Source organism: Macrobrachium nipponense, chromosome 27 (assembly GCF_015104395.2).
Source record: "Macrobrachium nipponense isolate FS-2020 chromosome 27, ASM1510439v2, whole genome shotgun sequence".
In the NCBI taxonomy this organism is placed as follows: domain Eukaryota; kingdom Metazoa; phylum Arthropoda; class Malacostraca; order Decapoda; family Palaemonidae; genus Macrobrachium; species Macrobrachium nipponense.
This window is the reverse complement of record NC_087216.1, coordinates 31,207,515-31,230,897: the sequence shown is the minus strand read 5'-3', so window position 1 is coordinate 31,230,897 and position 23,383 is coordinate 31,207,515. Positions and strand designations below refer to the sequence as shown.

The 23,383-nt window shown below is 39.2% G+C and overlaps 1 long non-coding RNA gene across 1 annotated transcript in view; it reads left to right on the top strand.

Moving 5' to 3' along the window:
- The window catches only part of LOC135200993 (uncharacterized), a 28,103-nt gene extending 5,201 nt beyond the window's left edge, over window positions 1-22,902 (top strand). The window contains exons 2-3 of the long non-coding RNA XR_010311433.1: window positions 20,837-20,871; window positions 22,562-22,902. This is a non-coding gene — a long non-coding RNA (uncharacterized LOC135200993). The remainder of the gene's footprint in view (window positions 1-20,836; window positions 20,872-22,561) is intronic.
- Window positions 22,903-23,383: the final 481 nt, after the last annotated feature.

Here is a 23,383-nt window from a genome sequence, read left to right as displayed (position 1 = left end):
GGAAGTTAATTGATTCAATTATCCGGTGTGCATATTAGGCGACCTTGCAACTACGTCTGAATTGGCCAAAATGTTAAAATTGGCAGGTCGATTCTAACCGGGCGGTTTGGGCGACAGCGGACGCCGCTTGAAATGGTATAAATAACCTGCGAGAATTACTTATGAGTAGCTTCGGTTACATGAAAAACAACGTTTTGGGCAATAACCAAAGTAAAATAGTGTTTGTTGCTTTGAAAATACAGCTGTGAATAACACGTGCATCCTCATACCAAACCTGTGGAGATCACGTAAGTTATGTTTGATTGTTTCATAAAGTTTTCGTCATACATCATAATTACTTATAAACACGAATGCACCAATCAGTTAATTGAAAGGATTTTGGAGGTTCGTCGTATTCACAGTAGCCACCTGAACACGTGAAACAAAGTAACGTTGTTGGCGAGTTTAAAATGATCTATGGCGTTGCTGGGATGTTTCTGGCGTGTGTTTGTATGTGTGTTTGAAGAGAGACAGAGAGAGAGAGAGTGTGTGTGTGTGTGTGGGAGGGGGGAAGGTTAGGGAGTACATACGGCATGAGGTTGCAAGTGAGAGATGTGGAGGGGAGTGGTTTGCGGGAGAGAGAGAGAACTGGTGGTGTGTCTATGCTCCAGTTAACTGTCAACAGCGCCTGCATGAGGAACATTGAACCCGCACCAAGCCTCAATGAAAGAAGCGCGTGGCATTGGACAAAGCAAAATGAGGTTCCCTTTTTCATTTTGGAATCTTTTCTTCCCCAGAATTCCAACAAATAACTTTCGTGGTGTTGCATTCTCCTCTGAACGCTCTCCGATTCATTCTTTTTCATGACATTAGTGACGAAATAAAAAATATATATAGTTTTGTAAAGTAACGAAAAAGAAAGAAAAAAAAGGCCGCTCTCCGCACCGCTATGCAATCGCACGGTTTCATCTCGCTGGGGTAAATGAAAGGGAATTTTGTTATCCTTTCAGTTTCACAGTAAATGGATTTATCAAATTTCACTTCAGCTGAGCATTTGTATCAAAAGTCTATTACAAAAGACTTTCCATAAAACAACGCTTTCATTCGAACTTTTGCTAGAGTACAGGGATCGAGTTCAGTATACTACAGCTTGCCATTTTACTCGTACTATATTGTCAGCCTTCGTGTGCTAATGAACGATGTAAATAATTTTAGATTAATGAAAAGATTGTTTTCAAGCTTCATATTTACGGAAGTTAGCCTGAATCACTCCAGTGTTCGTAACATATTGGCCTCATTGGTTAAATAAGCATGATTGATTATTTATATCTGAACCTCTCGCTAACCTGGAGGATTCAATAATTGTAAGAGTGATTTTTTTTTTCTTTTTAGTTATTCAATAAATGTTTGCGTTTTCATAGAGCCAAGATGCGGTAAAGGAATGGCTTCAGCGAAGAAAAAAAGACTAACTGCTGCAATTTTACTTTAATTTGTAAATCGTGGATGAACCATGCGTGCGGAAGATTTCCATAGCTTTAGCTTCGTTCATATATTAAAAGGTCCATCAACAGCATGTTGAACTCCCCTCCCTACCCTACGCCATTTACCTATCACCATCTCGACTGCACTTTCGTGCTTTCTGGATATAAATGCTCTTCCTTGACATTGTTTTCTAGTTCCTCCTCTCCTCCTCCTGTCTCCTAACATTTTCGAATTATGCCCTCTTTTTGCCTGTTTATTGTTTTCTATTACTTCCACATGAACGAACCATCTCAAAGCACTGATCCATACTTTCAGGACTTGCACCCTTTTCTACGACTCCCTTGCAACCCCTCATCTCTAATAGGTTTCTTATTCCACAAAATTTCTGTAAAAACACTTCATCTTAAAAACTTCTTTTTTTTTTCATTCGATTTTAACATCCACATTTCTCTTCCATACAGGAGAGAACTTTTTGCGCACATCCGGCTGCCTTCTCTGCTTCACCTGTTCTGAGTCCCCTCTAAACTCATTCTAATATCATACCTAGTATTTACTCACAAATACCTATTTAAGCCTACTGCTTCAATTCCTTCAACAGACATATTAATTAACATTCAATGCTACATATTCACAGTTTCTGTTCACAAATATAAAGTTACTATAAACTTTTTACTCTTGCAGAAATTTTCAAACTCTTTCAGTGGCTTCTATAATTTTTCATTTTCCCAAGTCTGTAATTTATTAATTCAACAATTCAATCATCATTCATTTTCTTATCCCACAGCTTTGTATCTGTGGCTGGATTACTTTATCCGATTTTTCATATCACTCCATGCATAAAGATCTAGAAAAAAAACTCATGCAGGCATAACATAACAGCAAACCAGTCACTCTCTTGTCCACATTCAATCTCTCTCTCTCTCTCTCTCTCTCTCTCTCACACACACACACACACACACACACACACACACACACACACACACACATACTTTCCTTCCATCACAGCAACATTTAAATATTCTCAACAACTTATCTTCTATATTACACACATCACAACATCACATCGTCTCCCTGTCGATTGTATCATGATCTGGCTGTAGATCCATGTATTAGATTTTCCATATCTGAACGTCCAAATAAGAGGTCTTATCGAAGATCTGTACTCTAGTTTCTGTAAAAAAAACAATAATAATAAATAAAAGCTGGAGTTGCAAACCCTATGGCCCGGCTATTTGGTAATTTTCACAATCTACAGTGTGGCAAGAATGCTATCATTTCCCAAATTCTGCAAAATAGTGAAGAATGGTTACCATTGATGAACCTCTTCTACCACATGCGACGCATTGTCCATCATCATAGGGTCTCTTGTTCAGGGTACAGTTTTCTGTACATGGTGTTTATCCACGATTCAGCATATTGTCTGAAGTTATCATGATTTTATTTCACTACAAAATATGATATGCTCATCAAATCAGAGTAGATACACGTGATTTACCATAAGCAAAAACCACAGGAAAATAACGATCTTCTTACTGTTATTTTCCTGTGGGTTTAGCGTATGATACGATATGGCGGGCCTATGCGTCTAGGTAAGTCTAATACATAACTGCTGCCAATCTTATCTTCAAAACCAGACGATCTTCCCCCAGGAAGAGAGAACGATGCAGACTGAAATACGAGACTTCTAGCATTTTTGAGATATTCCTTCCGGACGATGACCTCGAGACCTAGACTGAGGACAAGTCCCGGGAAATACGGTCGTATGGCAACCCCTCCCATATGCATCCCGCCTATGTATACAGATCTATCCCTTTCAAACTTCACGTATCACTGTCGTAAAAAAAAAAAAAAAAAATGATAACCAACCTCTTCCTCGTCTAAACGTGTTTTACACATTTCACACTTCCCATGTGAACGAGGAACAAGTGTATTCATTTCCAAGTCATCCAGTCAGTGGGATCTGAATAAGATAGGATTACCTAAGCCGAGTAAATTATCGCCTTACCACCCTTGGGATACCCAATACCTTGAAAGAATACAGGATCAGGGGACAGGATGTTGAAAACTGGATAAACGAGCGCAACCGGAGAAATATCAACATTCGAGTAAGAATAAAAAGGAAAATTAACATTGAACCTTAAATTCAAATGTGGGTAGTGGTACGTTTAATAACTAGATGACACACTAATAATGGACGAGAACGCAGGGTCAGCATTTCAGTAGAATTAGCAAGAAAACAGCTAGGCACAAAACAAAAGAAGTGATCTCTAATGGAAACTTGCCATCTAGTGTCAAAACTTGAAAAAAGGCTATACGTAGGTATCTGTCAAGCCTCAGAAATGGCCAGGAGTGAGATTTTATATTTTGCATTTCAGGCAAGAAAAATCTGAAACATACAAGTTAACTAAACTAAAATGAATACATAGCTTATGTGGAATTAATGAATTTTTGCTGGTAAGCTATGGTTTGAAGGTTAAACATTATATATTAACTAAAAAAAAACTGTAAGGCAATTAGCCTAGAAATGGATTCATGTCCATAAGCAGTGCTGTCATGTTCGCATGACCCAAACACGAAATGTGGCACGAACGGAAACCGTACACTCGTCATGAATTATTTTTATGCAACATCAAGCCCATGCCACAGATCTCATTTCGACTATCCACGACCGTTAATGCAAAGTGATGTTATGCATTTAGTGGTATTAAAACACCACGCACATAAGGTTATTGAAGAATCCTTTTATCTCATCCTGAGATAAACAGTAAATCCTTTACGAGTGTAGTACCAGGACAGAGCCATTACTTTCTGGGGTAATTTTGGAGAATTATGATAAAAAAAGGCTTCTAAATAATATACGAGGGCTATTCATATTTCTATTTGTTTTGTGCAGTCAACAAGAAATAGAAAACGACTTCCCTAACTTTGTAAACTGAGTAGAATGCTTAGTAAATTCCGAGGAATAATCTCACATTTTTTTCACTATTACGTCAGAAAGGCAACTCGAGCCCTAGTACTACATTAACTTGACTAAGCTAGCCTCCCTACTACAGTACACGAAACACAGCACAAACATTTTAAAGGATAAAGAGACCCTGAACATACGCGGAGTAGGTACTCATCTATTACTTGGATTCAAGGTCGTCAGAAGGGTCTCGAATCATTACGTATGCGCGGGGATCGTTTACAATGGACCATAATTTCTGTCTTATTTGGTAAGTTGCTTTTTAGAAATTTCTTCTTCTTTACGACTGTTTGTATTTTCTTATTGCACACTGATTTTCATATATCTTAGTAGATGTGCAATGGTACTGAATTCTGTCTTTGATTTTTAGTGTAACGGGAACGGAGACAGGTACGTGGCCTTACGAGAACCAGTTTTACTCATTGCTCAAGTTATATTAGATGTTCTGTATACCTGATATGACACACACACACACACACACACACACACACACACACACACACATATATATATATATATATATATATAGATATATATATATATATATATATATATATATATATGAGAGACAGACAGACAGAGAAGGATAGTTGCAATGATGCACTGAGACTACCGCTTGTTACTAGATACTGAGGTATCAGAAGGATCGGTTGTTTGTTTGATCACCATGAATTTCCGGCCAGCCAAGTGCTGGCATCAGTAAGGCGAGATGAGAGCAAAGGAAACAGCGCCACTGAAGATCTTGGGTCATCGAACATCAATGATGAAAAGCTGAAGGACTAAATCGGGAGTCGGTAATGAATTATAAGCAATGGCTGGAAAACACGAGATCCCTCGATCTCCGCTGTTCCTGATCGGCTTTTCATTCTATGTTTTACCGGAGGCTATATCCTCTTCAACACTTTTTAATACATTGTGTTTCATATGTCGAGGAAGATAATGCATGACTTGCCATTTGACAAATGATGAGCATAACTTGACTTGGCTGAGCGAGATCTCTCGTAATGTAACTTTAAATATCACTCGGTTGAAATCACGACAAATATTCTCGCAGTGTCTCTCCTAAATGGTTGATATCTATAGTGTGTCTGTCAGTCACTGAGTCTGAAACATTACCAGGTATCAGTTTTGTTGCTATCCCTAGAGCTTCAATTATTTTAATCCCGAATGAGTTCATTTAAGAATGGTTTTTGTTTCATGATATTTGATCATCTTTCCATAGGCCTAAGATACTCATATACGTGCTTATAACACAACCGACTTCTCTCTCTCTTTTTCTCTCTCTCTCTCGAGAGAGAAAGAGAGAGAGAGCAGCGCGACCGGGTTTCCTTGACTTTATAACTTGGAATCAGACAGACGTCAACTCGTACGATCGATATTGAGACCGTTCTGTGGTTTATTATTCTTCTCATCAGGAGCTGGAGCATTGCCTGGCGCTATTCGCTCGCAGGAAGAAGTAGACTTCGATGACAACGAATGTGAGTGAATGAACAGCCCTCATTAAAAAAAACAAAGAAGAAGAAGAAAAAAAAAAGTTTCCTAGCGATGTTGACAAATGGAGTTAGTTACTCGAGTAAACTTGACATACAGACATGTAGCTTATTTACAGCTGTTGTGCCGCTCGAAGACGGGAATAAGTAGCTTTCTAAAAATAAGTTTTAGAAAGTCCAATGAAAGCCAAGTAGACCTAGCAGTAGAATGGCGAAGCTCAACCGGGTTATATATAGCGATGGTAGACGTGTGTGATTTTATAGCGCTACTCACCTCTGAGGAATGCAAGTTTTAACGTCAATTCTTCGTGCATGACGTACAATAAGTATGACCAGTTTGCTGTGGATACCTCTCCTCAAACCCCCCACCCCCCACCAACTCGGACCCCTTCCCCAACCCCACATCAGCGTAATCACTGCAGCTTCGATGTCAGTAACCTTATGAACCCAATGGCGTTAACGCAAATCAGCTTACAATTGGAGAGTGAGAGAGAGTTATTATGAGCTCTTTCGAAAGGTTGATGGTTTTAACCAGTTGTACATAAACTTTTGATTTCTATTATCTATTTAGAATATTTTCGTCTACCTACAAATTGCCATTCCTTTTTTAAACTACATCTTTTCATAGATCAGACATAGAGAGAGAGAGAGTACTTTCGAAACCCTCATGGTTTATTCACATTTTGAGGAAAAAATGTTTCATCGGAATACTTGTACTAAAAACAAATGTGTCTGGCTTTTGATGTCATGTTTTTATTTGGGTATTTGGAAACTCATGCTTACTTACGTGGGAATTCCCAGGTCAAAAGCGGATCATTCACTATTATTGTCAATCTAAACATTGCGGTTGATGAAGATTCTCCTCAACAAGTGGAAGATTATCATTTGGGTTCATGTTATTCAAACCTTATTTGATGAAGATGTTTGCAGTCTTTTACGATGATTGCGGGATTCCAGAATAACGGAAGGCTGAATTTTTCTACAAAAGTACGCTCAGCACAGAGAACAACGGTTGCAAAGAACTCATTAGAAAAGAAAAAAGAAGCTGCCTCGTTAATCTGACGTTATCCGTTATAGAAAGTGAAAGTACCGCACCGGGACTGCAGGCAAACAGAACCGTAGCAGTTTTCGTTGGGAGTAATTATCCGAGCTCAAAGTTTAAGCGACTGTAATGCCAATTACCTCTGACAAAAAAAAAAAAAAAAAAAGCGTTACTCCGTATGGGTTGGCGGGCTCCGCTCTTCCTAATCGACGGGATTTGTTAATATTAAATTCTCGGTAAAATGTTCTGTTTAATATACGACGCGCAGGAAGTTTAATCCCTCAAAAGAGCCACTAATGGAAAAGGACTGAACGTATTACGATACGATCTACATGGAGTCAGACTTTTACTGCTGCTTGGTAAATATGTTGTCATTAATGTTATCAATATTCGTTATGATTATTTGTAAAAAAAAAAAAAAATGCTCATATTCAAAAAGGGGACGGATAGACTAAATAATAATAATAATAACGATGATAATATGACAAGACAATTTCGTATCCAATAAACAATACCTACTCAGTAATTAATAATAATAATAATAATAATAATAATAATAATATAATAATAATAATAATAATAATATGTGCGCTAGGTAAAACGATTTTCCGAATACGTTTCTATGAGGTTTTAATTTATTTATTTTTGTAGTGACAGAAATACTAAAAAAAAAAAAAAAAAAAAAAAACGCAGCATAAAGCAGTTGTCACATCTCTATGTTTATCCAATTTCTCGAAACCATTCCACGATTATCCTTCGCAAGGCCTTGATTCTTCGTCGCTACATTTTTACCCCCTTTAACACTGCGATTATCTCTGCCACCTTTCACCGTGAATAATCTTCTTTATCACTCTTGAGTCTTGACTCTCTGATAATCCTTTTCGCACTCGGTACTCCCAGGAGGTAATCCACGATTATTGTTTATCTGCGATTATCCTCTCCGCGCTCCGTGAACCTCCTTTAATCCTTCTCAAATCGGTGGTAAACCTTGACCATTCATCCCACTAAAGTAATTATCCTCTATCATTCATCATTTGCCTGTTTACATGACCTTTCCTTTTCACCTTATCTATTGGTTTTTCCTTTTTGTGGCTTTCACAATAGACCTAACCTAACCTTGAAGATTCCACTTTTTCTCGCTTGGACGCGAGAGAAAGAGAGCTTCTTTTTCCCATAGAAGGAACGCATTACCTTTTCGATACTTCTGCTGCACGAGAATAGGATTATTTGCTGTGATCAAATCCGGTTCTTCATCTAGTTTCACCTTTTCTTTTCTAGATAATTGCCTGTCTGAATCACTCTTCTATGGAATAACGTTGTTTCTACATTACTGTAGGCTTTTTCCACAGTCTTCGTTAATAGACATTATTCACCAAAATCTGTCCTGACCATATATTTCAGTAAGTCCTGTTGGCAATTGAAGCAGCACTTATTACTGCCTCAGCACTTCTTGTATATGATGACGTCGTGTCTACCGTTATCCTCGTTATTGCTTATTTTGAGGCGCCTTCCTTTCGGCCGGCAGTTGGTCCATCGGACGAGCGCCATTTATTTGCCAGCTGAAGTTTCTATAATTGTCTTGAATTACTTGTTCCTCTGTGTCATAATTGTTTTTAAATAGATGTCTTCAGTTCCTTCGTAATAATCCAAGTTTTAGCATTTATTTAGTATGTGGGAACTTGTTTATATTTTTTTCGTTTTTCATCTTAATTATTTACGGCGATGGGGAGTGACCTTATTATTGACTTGGCTGCCTCGTTATTTAAACCCTGAACTTCTTCAGTATATAATTTTGTACCCTATCACAAAGTAATCTCATCTTGTGATTACTGAGTTACCTTTAAGAATGTTAAACGCACCCGCACGTAGGTGTTGGATTTCTTTATGAAGAGTACGTACATCCCCTGGGCGATATGTCCCGTTTTTATAAAGTTAAACATTTGTTGCGTCGTATTTAGATGTTCATCGGTTAGCGCTCCTAGGTATCTTACTCTCCATAGGCTACTGTGTGCACTTTTGCATTATTTATTTTTAATATTTGAATATGCCTCATTTATATTCTCATTTATACAACCTTCGCTGATCCCTATTTTGATCACAATAGCATCTCTGATGTCCATAACCAGGTGAAAATATGAAACATCTGCGACAAACTTACACTTCTCTTCATGTGTTTTTCGTAAGCCATGATAATACGACAGAGTAAAGTGCATACTAAACAGTGTCGTTCCCCGGACACTGCCTTGTGGTACTCCTCTTGCTAGAGCTTTTGATGGAAAGTCACAGATTGCGATGTTACGTCCTATCATAAGCTTGTTGCTAGTATATCAAATCCTGCAATTTGGTTTAGTGGTAGGATTGTTGTTTTGAATTTATCTTTAGTTAATTTTTGGTCATTTATAACAGAGCGTAATATTCTTTTGGATCTTTCCTAGATAGTGACCCCCAAGGGTGTTCGGAGGTCGTTATCTAGTACTAATAATTTCTTGGCTGTCATTATGTTTATGATATTTAGTCTTTTGTTTGTTTTCACGTTAATCTCAACGGGCTTGTCCTAAACACGCCGCAAAGGTATTAGAAGATCCCAGATGTTGATGAGATTACAAGTGAGGTGCTGTAGTATGGTACTACTGGAAATGTGACTGGGTATATTATAGCTGACCATGTTGTCAAAGTTACTTTTGGATGAGAGAAAGGTTCCCAATGAATGGGTGTGAGGAATAACTGTTCATTTGTAGAAAATTAGACGTAGAAGAGATGAAAAACTGCAAGTAAATAGCATAACATAGAGCATAAGAGAGGTTGTATGGTACGATTTTGATTGAGAAATTAAGAGTGATAGCAGAAGGTTTGATAGGGGAAGAACAGTGAGGGTTTAGGCAAAAAGAGAGTATGTGTATCAGTATGCCTTATGATAAATCTATGGCAGTGATAGACATGAAATTTGGAGGGTGTTGAGGCCGGAAAATCTTGGTGTAGAAGATCCTGTACTGAGTGACTAAAAATTTTCAGGATTAAAGTGAAGTGTGTAGAATGTGCGAGTTAGAGTGACTGGTTAGCTGTAAAATGGCGCTTTATTCATCTATCATGGTTATTTAGTGTCATTATGAATATAGTGATGGGACATGTCAGAGAAAGGAAAGTACTGTAATAGGTGCAATTGCAAAGTACGTAGTGGGATATGGAGTGGGGGTTATCAATGAAGTGTGGAACATAATAGAATAGAATACATTTGCAGACAATGCAGTTCTAATTTAGATATCGTAGTGTAGTGTTTACTAGTGAAAGAGTTTGCAAGAGGAGGATGTTGAAATTTGATGGTAGCAAGAAAAGACATTTCGGGTTTAATGGAAATGAGAAAGATGGCTGGTGGGAGAATGGAGGTGGTTGATTTATATGTTGAAGGTATTTGGGAATTAAAGTAATGATGCAAGGGAGGTAGCAGTATCCGTCAAAAGATTTGGAAGAGGGCTGGAATGTATGAAGGGTTCACTGAACCAACTTGCCTTTATAGAAGTCAAGTTTTGATGGGGTTTATTGCTAAATTTTGACTCTTGAGTTACGCAGAGAACAATAGGTTGATGGAAAATGATCAATTTGCATGTGTCGAAAGGGAGGAGGGTATAAAGATCCAGAAAGTGGGGAAAGATAGGGAGCCAGAGATATTGGAAATGAGTCGCATAAACACGTGACCAATGGTGGCTAATTCTGGAGAAGTTTCTACACTGGGACTCATCCATATTTCGGCAGTGAAGTCTTGGATGAAGCAGTAGCCAACTATTGACTCATTTTGCCCCTTTTTAGAACGAACGACTATATATATATATCTATATATATATATAGTTATTATATTATATATATATATATAATTACATACATACATGAACATCATACATACATACATGCATACATACATACTACATACATATCATACATACATACATACATACATACATACATAATTGTTTATGAGCCACGTAGGAAGCTGACTGTATTATATATATATATATATATATATATATATATATATATATATATATATATATATATATATTGAATTCAGCCTACGTGGTTCATACTATACTCTTAACAGTATTCCATGAACGATATTTTGCTCCCTGAGTCCTACCAATGATGTTGAAGTCACGTTCTCTGCCGTACTCTCGTCGCAACAGACTAAGCTTTGATATCGACATGGTCATTTTCACTTGCTTCTTAAACTTCACAAACAAATAAGAAAATGAAAACTTGCTCAGATACTTGGGAGAGCTTCATTGAACTACAATATTTTGGCGAGGGTTACTTATTTTGGCAAATACAACACAATTTAGGGAGAAAAAATCGAAGGAAATTGAGTTATACGGAAAATTACTGGTGTTACCGAATGCACCCTGTGGGCCCCACAGACTAGCGAGCCGTGCCTGGGTACGTTTGGCAAATACCAAACGCCCAGGCTACAGCCTACGACTTCATTTAAAGCGAGACATAAAAATACAACGAACTTCAAAGAACGGTTCCATTGATTTCGACTAACCATTAGTCAAACTACGTTTGCTTGAATCTTAGGAACACGATGTCAGTTTTTTTTTTTTTTTTTTTTTTTTTTTTTTTTTTTTTTTTTTTTTACACAAAGTACAAGAGGACGTGTGTTTTATTTATTAGTCCCATACCGAAAAATCAGGGAAACCCTTGCCTCATACAACAAGTAAAGCGAAACCCAGACCTCGCTCCTTCCGTCTGCATGTAACATTTAAGACCAATCAATGCAGCTGATGTTAAAATCGGCCGTCACATGCGAGCACCCGAGCTTCCAGATAAGGAGGGCGAATATTAGTCTCATTTTTGGTTGCACTTCTATCGTCGCTTTTCCTCTCATTTTTCAAATGAAAATATCTTTTTCTCGAATCTTACATCAACATCCTCAAACTGTATGCATGATTATTATGTTTAATTCAGCTTACTTTGTCCCGATCCCGAATAGCAGTGTGTCGAACACTGGTTTATCATCGTCAAATTACTCTTGATCAAGCTTACCTGGCTCACGTACTGGTAAAGATGGTAACTTAAATTTAAACCTTTTGTCTATTTATTGCAAAGGAGATTGCCAAATACAAGCGTATGCAATCCAATGAACAGGTTAAAGATTTTTTTTTCTGTTCAAAGTGGTTAAATAAAAATGAAATCCTAAGAGCAGAAATATTGGTCCTAGTCAACCCTGGAAAAGCAAGTAGTGGTCACTACTACTACTACTCTCTTGCATAGCTACACATCAGGCGTACCGTATGTGCGTTTGTGGGGACCAGGACAGGAAAGAGATGAAATGACCGGTAGCGAAGAAATGAATAGGAAGGCACCGGAAAAAAGCCAAACTCATCTCGCAGTATAAAAAAAAGAAGGAAAAAAAAAAGCTGGCATCAGAGGGAATTTATAATAATTTCCCCAGAGAGAAAGAGAGAGGTCGAATGATTGTTAATCTGGTACAAACAGGGTTTGAACTTCTCTCATATAAAGAGAGAGAGAGAGAGAGAGAGAGAGAGAGAGAGAGAGAGAGAGAGAGAGAGAGAGGCTAGAGCGGATTACAGCAATCATGATTCGAAATCAGATCTAATCATTAGCAATCCTTATCTATGTACGACATTAGAAACAATTCCCGTGTGTTTTCTTTGCTAGCCACATTATTTACACCAGAAATTTACTTCAACCAGCATTTTCTCTGCGCGCAACTCAAGCTGTTTGCTGCTTCCCCCAAACGACATTTACATAAGCTGTAAACTCTTAATTCTTAAAGACGTAATAAAACATCCATAATTCATGTTCATTCGATCAAGCATATGGTATAAAATGAATCCCAAATTTTGGTAGAATGAACGCGAAGAAAATAAAGATAAATACATTCTTGTCAGCCTTTGTTACAATAACAGGCTCTCCCCAAGCTCACTAATGGCTACAAACGTACGGGGGAAGCCGAGTGTTTTTCCTTTGATGGAATTATGCAACGCGGTATTTCACTATCTAAGCTTAAACTTTTCATTCTCCCATGTATAATATATCATTTACTTGTTATACATAAATGAATTGCCTTCTGATAGTACGTAGAAAAGAATATGAAAGGAAAGAAAAGAAAAAAGAGAATGGCAGTGCTGTGAACAATGTTTTCCGAGCGAGATTTGTCTGTCGGCAGGGCTAGTTGCCAAAGTCGATATTCTCTCTTCTAATCCCATTATTGAATATGCTCACTCAAGTTTTGCTCTTATGATTGATGAAAGGTTAGTTTTCGGTCCTGGGTGATACATTATGACGATAAAAGATGTCAAGATAACGGCACGAAGTGACGTCACACGATCCCCCCCCTCCCCCTATCACCTTTGTCTCTTTTCTCCTCTCCTCTCTTCCTCTCTTGTACCACCCCCATGTCTTACCACCTGGCCAAAACTTGTCCCAAGGTCACCAATCCTTGCCGTAACCCACATGGCCTGGACTGACCTCAAACACAAATTTCTAGACTTGTTTGGCAAATAAGGGCGCGCGCCATGGTTGGAGGTACCTCTCCTTGGCTGTGGGGCGAATGGGGGAAGAGGGGTGTTTGTGGGCGTAGGTTTGCAATGTGGGCGATGTAAGAGATTTCATGTTGACCATTCTGTCCTAATGGTCAAGCCAGGAAGTGAATGGTGCAAAGGACAACACGTGTTTGTCTACGAAAGGGATTAGGTCACGTTGCTGCTAGTCATAGAATTTTCCGTTGAGATGTGTCGGACAAAGGGGATGGCAAAGCTAACCTTCGCCGCTCTCCTCTCCTACGGCTCTGACATAAATTTCTGAATATTTATTTATATTACCTTTCACACTAACCTCTGTCAGCTGATTGCATAATAGTGGAATTATATAGCTATAAAGGAGTCATACAAAGAGTCATCCTTTGGTTTGTTATAATGTTAGCGGGGCGAGGCCGGAATTCTTCCTATAAGGTTGAGAATCTCTTTACAAACCCACGTGTAGTCAACCTTAATGAGAAATATGTGAAAACGGGGTTTTAATTTCGCGATGCATAGTCATACAGCCCCCGCTATCCCTTTAACTGTGAGTCGGGGAAGGATGGTAGACATTGCTCGGTGACTCACTCCTGGAGAAAGATACTGTTGAGGGTGCTCAATGGATGCGTGAAACAAGAAAAAACGTCATGCAGTTCTTCGCTTCAAAAGTTTTGGCGGGCGCGCAGTCGTTTACCCGCGACAGCGGTGCCACGTCTCCACGCACACACTGTAACACGCTCATACTTACATACACGCACACACTTTCGCCCATCACTCTCACGCCTTCCTTACATTTGCCAAAATACCAATCAGGCGAGTGAGTGCATTGCTGGTGCAACAAGTAGTTCACACGGACATCGTGATGCATATCCTTATCTAAGGAAGCTGATGATAGGAAGAACCAGTTACGAGTCGTGGGGTTGGGGGGGAGGGACGGCCGGCGCTTGTCATAAAGAGAGGGTGAAATGAATTTTAGGAGTCATCATATATTTAGTTGCAATATTAGGAGATTTGCCCGTTTTGTCTGTTTTACTAAATGTGGTCATTTTTGTGTGAAATGGCTTGATTTAGGTTTCGATTCAGTCTGTAGTTAGTAGATGTGGCACCATGGCATGACCTAGAACATCCTGTGGTTTTACGTGACGTTGATGTAATTATGATGATGTTGGATACCCACACGCCCACTGCACACCCACACCGCCCACACTGTCCAGAGTCATCACATATTCATAGTGCAGCCCCTACCCGAACCCCGACTTCCCTGCACCGCCCTAGCAAGAGAGGAAATCAATACAAGATGTGGCAGCGTGTGTGGTGCAGCCCCCACAGTACATCCGAACCCCGGCTTCCCAAGCCCCCACCACCCATACCTGTCCCATCCAAGCCTATCATATGAACAGCCGCTCGTCTAACAACACCTGTCCCGTAATGGATGATCATTATGATACCACTCATCTACAAGAACTCGTTTATTCCATTCCTTCTACTTTAATGGTCGCATCCAGCCCTGATCATCCGTCGCCTTAATTTACTAGAAACAAATTATAACGCATTGTATATACCAATGCGTCATCATGATTCCAATCTATTTTTAGCAATGAGAACTCCAATGTGAAACACGAATGAATGAATGAAACTTACTACTCTTGTATAACTTATTAACAGGTAATCGTACAAATGTCAGTGGCTTGCCGTCCCGATATTCCGTTGCTGAACTGAAGCTTTCAATTTGGATCATCTATTCGCCCTTTTATGTGTTTTTCTATTTTAACCGCTACCAGAATTGTTATTTACGTGTGCATTTTTTTATATTCTGAACTATAGCGTCTGTCCATAAAGTAATACAATATGTAGCGAGTAAGTACATTTATAAATACTTTTATTTTGGTTAGCAGAATGTGCAGTAATCGCATTCACAGGAACACTGCAGTATTAAAGCTGCAGCCACCCCGGAAGTCAGCTTTATTCTCCTGAAAAATAATTTATCCAATGGGCTTTCCGTAATTGAAGGATCTCACTGCATAGCATTTGGAAAGCAATCTCATGGGAAGGTGTCTGATTACCAATTCCTTACGCACACGACATCATAACGGGGTTCGAAATTTCATGGCTTTCTCCTGGATCAAAGCCAAGTACGCCATGGCCTTTCATGCTATCTTGCAAGCAGTGATATTTCCATTTTCACTGAACGTCCGATCGCCGAGTCAACGTGTTGCTATCCTGGTAACTGTAGATCGAAAGGAAAATTCCCTTGACGTTTTCTAAATTGATATCTAATATTGAGGCAAGCTGTCCCGGCTGGTTTGCAAGCTCACCTGTAAGAACACAGGTAACATTCAAGCTTTAGGTTGGCATTTGCCGCTGTGTTGCTTGTATGCAGTACCGCTGATGGAGTTTACCTCCTCTCAAGACGCTACCATAATTACTTGATTTTATTACGGCGATTCTCATCACGGCTCAGTCTTCCAGCTTTGTTCGTTTCTCCCCCAACTTTAGCCAACTCCCTCCCCCATTTCCCCCACTTTCATTCCTCCCGCTCTCGCTCTTTCTCTTTCTCTCTCTCCCTCCCTCGTTCCACCTCCCACCCTCCCCCACACAAAAAACGCTCCCTCCCCCGTCTTTTCTTTTCGCCCGCGGTCTTCACCCTCTCACGGGTCTTCCCAACCCCACAGCATGCTTTGCTCTCTTCCACATTTCTTTATACGTGTTTTCTTCCCTTTTTCTCGCATTCTCATTCCTCATTTGCATCTCACCTTTCACCTTGTTGTTTTCCGTTCCAGATTCTTTGCGATCAGAGAAGGGACTCTATTCCGAAAGTAGTGTCGTCTTTTTCATCATAACGTCTAATCGCTAAAAGTGCCCCGTCATTACCAGCCCGATAGATTCCTCGCATCTTAAATACCTTTTCTCCATCAATGTGTCATTTTACGCCCTCGTTTTTCTTGTTTCCATCTTGCTGCTCCGTGTCTTTGTTTTCCATCCCGCCATAACTCAGCGCAGTCTCCCCCCAACTCCCACCCCACTCTTTCGCTTCCAGCCCGCATCATTTCCCCCTACCCCCTCTTTTCCCCAGCCTTCTCTTCCTCCTTTTTATTCTCATTTGTTTTCTATTTTTTTAAAACAATTACTTCTTGCTGTCTTAAGTGAATAAAGTGTTTCTCTTTCTTACATTCCTCGGATCTCACTTCACCAAATAATATTTTATATACCCATCTGTTATCAATCTTATGATCCAATATGACGGTTAAAGCTGTTAATACTATTTCATTTACGTCCTGTCTTTTTCCCTTTCTTTCTAACGCATAAATTCTGTTACACATGAGAATCATCGTATGTGTGGGAGTTGCATATTCTTTATCTCTATGAACAGCTTCCATTTCTATTCTGTAATTGTATATTATGTTATCCTATTAACTTCTCTTTCCTTAATAGATTTATATTTTCTTTTCCCGCTACTCTGTTTATCGAATTCTTCCCATCTCTCCTTTCCATCATTTCAGTTATCATTCATCTTCTTTCTCACCGTTATCCCTACATTAAGGGGTCGGTTGCCTGATGCGCCTTCACCACTGCCTTCTGTCAAAGGCATCATCAGGCATGGTTTATTGTGGCGAAGGGGGTTTTTAAGACCGCGTGCCCTTGCTGTCATCAATCACAGTTATTGGCGGTGGGCCTAGCCTTTAACTAAAAAGTAAAACCTGCAAGGCGGCAATTTCCAGTTATTGGCGGTGGGCCTAGCCTTTTACTAAAAAGTAAAACTGCAAAGCAGCAGTTTCCACAGTTATTGGTAGTGGGCCTTTTACTAAAAGTTACGACTGCAAGGCAGCAATTTCCTGTTATTGGCGGTGGGCCTAGCCTTTTACTAAAAAGTACAACTGCAAGGCAGCAGTTTCCACAGTTATTGGTAGTGGGCCTTTTACTAAAAAGTACAACTGCAAGGCAGCAATTTCCAGTTATTGGCGGTGGGCCTAGCCTTTTACTAAAAATTACAACTGCAAGGCAGTAGTTTCCACGTTATTGGGGGTGGGCCTAGCCTTTTACCAAAAAGTACAACTGCAAGGCAGCAATTTCCAGTTATTGGCAGTGGGCCTAGCCTTTAACTAAAAAGTACAACTGCAAGGCAGCAGTTTTCACAGTTATTGGGGATGGGCCTAGCCTTTTACTAAAAAGTACAACTGCAAGGCAGCAGTTTCCACAGTTATTGGGGGTGGGCCTAGCCTTTTACTAAAAAATACAACTGCAAGGCAGCAGTTTCCACAGTTATTGGCGGTGGGCCTAGCCTTTTACTAAAAAGTACAACTGCAAGGCAGCAGTTTCCCCAGTTATTGGCGGTGGGCCTAGCCTTTTACTAAAAAGTAAAACTGCAAGGCAGCAGTTTCCCCAGTTATTGGCAGTGGGCCTAGCCTTTTACTAAAAAGTAAAACTGCAACGGCAGCAGTTTCCCAGTTATTGGCAGTTGGGCCTAGCCTTTTACTAAAAAGTACAATGCAAGGCAGTTTCCCAGTTTATTGGCCGGTGGGCCTAGCCTTTTACTAAAAAGTAAAACTGCAAGGCAGCAGTTTCCCCAGTTATTGGCAGTGGGCCTAGCCTTTTACTAAAAAGTACAACTGCAAGGCAGCAGTTTCCACAGTTATTGGGGATGGGCCTAGCCTTTTACTAAAAAGTACAACTGCAAGGCGGCAATTTCCAGTTATTGGCGGTGAGCCCAGACTTTTACTAAAAATACGACTGCTAGGCAGTCTCTTTTTATTTAAAAAAATACATTTTAAAGTTAACTTTACAATTCAATGCATGTACAATATATGTAATCTATGATTTTGCATTCCTTTTCCCATGGAAGCTACTTGTGTGTTTTCCCAGTTTCCTATGGTTGATCTATAAAAAAATATGAATATATATTTGTTGATTTTGTATACAGATTACGTATCTGTATATGTATGAGTTGTAATATGAACTTTAAAATTTATTTTTTTAATAAAAGAGAAAAAAAGATTTCCTCTGGAATCCGTTATTTCTATTATACTATTATCAACTTGTTTCCTCATTAACTCTCTCTCTCTCTCTCTCTCTCTCTCTGAGAATCTGAGAATTGCGATACCTCGGTCAGGGCTGGGGATGGAAGGCAACGTTCCAAGCCGTGGGAACACTCCGACTCGACCCTCTCCTGCCTTACCGCATTGCTCTTCCTGTCAGTCTGTAGTGCATTAGGCCATGAAATGTGGGAAAATGAAAGCAGGAAAAGAATTCCAGAGTTTATTAGCGAGGAAGTGGGTGATTCAATGATTCTTTTCTTGGATGGTTGTCACCTCTCAATACCATTTTGCATCGTCGCTTATCTAATATTTGGTCACTCTCTCCGGCCCCCTAGCTGTAACCCCTTTCATTCCTTTTACTGTACCTCCGTTCATATCCTTTCTTCCATCTCTCTTTCCACCTTCTCCTAACAATTGTTCCATAGTGCAACTGCGAGGTTTTTCTTTTATTTCACTATTCAAACTTTTTACTGTCAATTTCCCTTTCAGTGCTGAATGACCTTATAGGTCCCAGTGCTTGGCCTCTCGCCTAAATCCTATATACCATTTCCATTTCATCATCTAGAGTTTCACCGTCCTGCATTCTTTTCTTCTGCTATCTACTTCCTTTGCATATTTTCGTCTTCCTTTCCTCCCCTATTTCCCTAGCTCTTCTTTGCTTATCGACCTTTGCTTATCCCCTCAGTTTCCCTTCCATAAAGTTTTCTCTCTTCTCTCTCTCTTCTGGCAGTTTCCGCGCCTCTCTCCTCTATCAGTTTATCACAACTTGGTCTCTACCTGTCTGTATTACTGCTTTGAACAGGTAATCAACTCCTCCCTGATAATTAACTCTCCCAACATTTGACCAGTAGCCACCTCTTACCACTTAACACTTCCTCCAGTCGTTTTAAACATTAATCCTTTCCTACAGCTGCGTTCTCTCTCTCTCTCTCTCTCTCTCTCTCTCTCTCTCTCTCTCTCTCTCTCTCTAGTAAATGATCAATTAATCTTGTTTGTCAGCCTCAACTACTTCATTTCCTTTGATGATCTCTTCATTGTTTTTTGCCGTCGTCAAGTCATTTTACTATCATTATTATTTTTCCTTCCTTGTGCCCATTTCAGCTTCCTTCACATAACTGATAATCACATTTCCCCCCTCATAGGACTAGATTCTATTGCACCAGTTGATTCTTAGTCGCCTGTGGCCATTTTTGGCACTTATTTAGAACACCACCATTCCTTCCAGCTATAAAGTGAGTTGTTCTTCCTTCAAGTAACTGGTTAATTGATCTTATGGTTACCTCTTACCCCATTTTACATCAATTCAACTTCAACCACGTTAATTATTAATAGTCATGATTTGCACCTACCGATCACCACCTGATTATATTAGTCACATATCGCATCTTGTTACTATATTATCTCGACCCATCTTGCTTACTATATTCGCCAGTCGCTCTGTTGATCTCGTATATTATTACTGCAACTCCATCTCCGACCTACCAGCAACTGCATCTCCTCTAATACTCCATTTACCTATTATTCACTCACCTAATGCTCCTCTTGTCTCCACTCCAACTCCAACCCGCTTAAACGCTGAGCACTTATTTCCCCTTGTATATGCTGTTTTTTTTTTCAGCCAGCCATTAGTTGTCTACTGGACTCGTTCACCATCAATTAATTTCCCTCGGCTGAATACATTAGTCACACGTATATTATAGTCCTTTTTCCATGTCTCTCGTCTTCTTAGGCCATCTGTTTGTCCCTTTTCGCCCGGTGAAACCATCGCAAAATCACCTGACTGCCGACTGTTTAGTATTTACCTCCTATCCTTTCTTATCAGTCCTTCATCTTCCTCTGTCTCTCCAGTCATTAAGACGTTTGCTGCCTTAGTACTGCTTCAGCTCAGGACCTTCATAACATATTTCAGTTAATTGATAATCACTCATAGTCCCTTTTCACCACTAGATCTTTATACCATTATTTATTAGCTACGTTTTGTCCTTTTATGAACTCTTCGTTACTTGCAGTCCCTTCTTAACTCTTATTTATCACACGCCTTCGTTCGACTATTTCTTTGCCATCTCGCGTTCTGCCCAGGAGAGGAAGTTTTCTTTGCATAGTGAAATCACCTTCATAGTTTTTGCGGCAGCAAAGGGCCGTTTGGTTTGTGTCTTAAAATACGAAGTGACTGACTGGCATAGCTATTCTGAAAGGTTCCAAAAATCGGTTGGGGTGCAGGTTTTGTCGATTTCTACCATAAGCACGAAATAACACAAACTGAATAGAAGAAAGTCATAAATCGTATTTATTAACTTTATTTCTTATTTTGGTAGGTATTCGAAAGTTGCTGAGAACTCAACTCTGAAGGGTAAGTAAATCAGATTAACCAGTTATCTTTTTCGAGCAATATTCCACTTCACAGTTCAGTGAGAACAAGATGGAATATTTCGATAACGCTTCGAGGATAAGGAGTAAAAGCGTCAAAATTCGTGAATAAAAGCTGAATATGATTTAAAAATTACAAGATTAGATGTAGATTAATATGTGTTAAAACGACATTTCTTCCGTTCCTGTGTGTCAGAGTTACAGTATGATGTGCCATACTGTTGCCACGTCCCATGACCGCTCTTGATGAAAGTTTTTTTTTCTTTTTATTTTTTTCTTTTTTTAAATTTTTTTTAAAGAAAATTTATCATTCATTCGGCCTCTGAAATAAGAACGAAAAGGTCTAAAGCCTTACCTATCATACATGATTTCAGCCATTCATCTGTAGCTATCACTTTTGAAGCAAGTTGGAATGACCAAGTTTTGAGTTCTGTGACAATGTTATCAGCTGGGTGAGAAACACCTGTGGTGCCTCTGAAAATATCATTTCATACAAGTGGGAAGGAATGTTCTGGAAATCTCCACGTGATCTCTCATCCGAGAGACTAAGGGCAGGAAGTTTTGCAACTTAAAATAATATCCGTTTTGTAACGTACTGAAATAAAAGAAAGACCAAGATGAAAATTGTTATTTTTGAGACAAAATTCTTGTAATATATTTTTTCGTAGGCAGTTCTTTGCAAATTATAAAACACTGTTCATGATGAAAAAAGAATAGAATTAACGAACTTCGGGTCATGTAAATATTTCTGACGGAAGAGGAACGCAACCATTGTTTTTTTTCTTTTGCTTGATTAAATCACTTTACGATGAATGGTACATAAACAGTAACCATTATGTTTCGGCTGTTAGTATAAAGCTCATACCAAGAAGCCCTTTAACTATCTTCTCCATTTAACTTCAAAGAAAGACGCAGTCCTTCAATGACCTTTGGTACGATGTACAAATTTACTTGCCCCGGATATGACCTGGGGACAAACGTCAGCTTTGCACGGAAGTTACCAAGGGTGAGGATAGATTTCCTTGGTGGTGTCAGCTATAGAACAATGTTGAACAGTTTTTAAACATAAAACATGATGATTTTGAAATATTAGATGCAGTTCCGAAGGAGTCATTTTTTAACTCTTCTTGAGTCTTTGTTCATTAAAGAGATCATTCCACGATTAAACTTCCAGTCTTCTGCTACACTGCTGTAGTAGTACACCTGTTGTGAGTTCTCTTTGGACCCCGCTATGGCCTTGTTAGTTTACTCGCTTTTTTATTTTTTTGTCGAATATATAGGTGTGTCTCCTTTCCTTGTTGTCTAGAGTACGTTTTTATTCTTTTGCATTTTGTTCTTCTTTTTATCACAGTCTGTTATAATTTTATTATTTTCTGTGTCTTCTTAATGATATATATATATATATATATATATATATATATATATATATATATATATATATATATGTGTGTGTGTGTGTGTGTGTGTGTGTGTGTGTTTGCGTCTGTGTGTGTGTGACTGTAAAATATTTGCTCAAGGAGAGGGCAAAAGAGGGAGGAAAAGAAGTTATGTATTAAATAAGGGGAGAGAAGTTGGCTAATATATATATATATATATATATATATATATATATATATATATATATATATATACATACATTCATATATATATGCCCTTTACATTTATGGTTCTAGGAAGCTGGGAAGAGGGCATAAAAATAGTGAGTTGTGGGATGAGGAAATGCATTTGCAAGACAGGAAGGAGGATTGCGTTTAGAAGCACGCGAGGATGGATAAGGTGCATAAGAAGAAGGCACAGGAGGGAGAGAGAGAGGGTATGTATTAAAGCAGTGTTCTCAACCTTTTTTGGCCCATACACCCTTTCACCATATGTCAGAATGTCATTCATTCCTTCCCCCTTTCCAAAATGATCTGCCTCAAAAGACGCATTCCGAATAATATGTAAGAAAATACCAACACAAATACACGAGCTAGCAGAGAGAAAACCCAGCGTGACCTCTCAATAGCGCAGACCGATGCACACTGCGTTTTGTGTGGTCCTAGAGCCAGTTTGAACCTGACAATCTGTAGCCACAATCCTTAAAACTTTGAAATTCCCTGAGAACCATTGTGTTAAAGAAAGGAGAGAGATAAGTTGCACTACAAGTTGGTTAGTACAGAGAGGAAGGCTAATGAACAATTGGATCGTAAGATAAATGGCAGATGGAGAGATTCCGTCGAATGAGAATACAATCCTGGGTTGATGGAGTGACTCTTTTGAGGATTTGTTGAATGCGGACGACGGAAGAGATGCGGAGCTGAAAGACACGAAAGCTTGCAAACGTTAATTTTCAGGATTTAGGGATAGAGGTGAGTAGTGCAGTGTGTGAAGACGGGTTTGAAGCTGCCAGTAAACCTTTTGTGTAGATGTGTGAAACGGCTGATGTTGTGGAAGCTTTCTGCATTCGGGTTTCATCCAAGATTGAACAGTGTAAGTGTGAAGATGGCAGTGGCCAT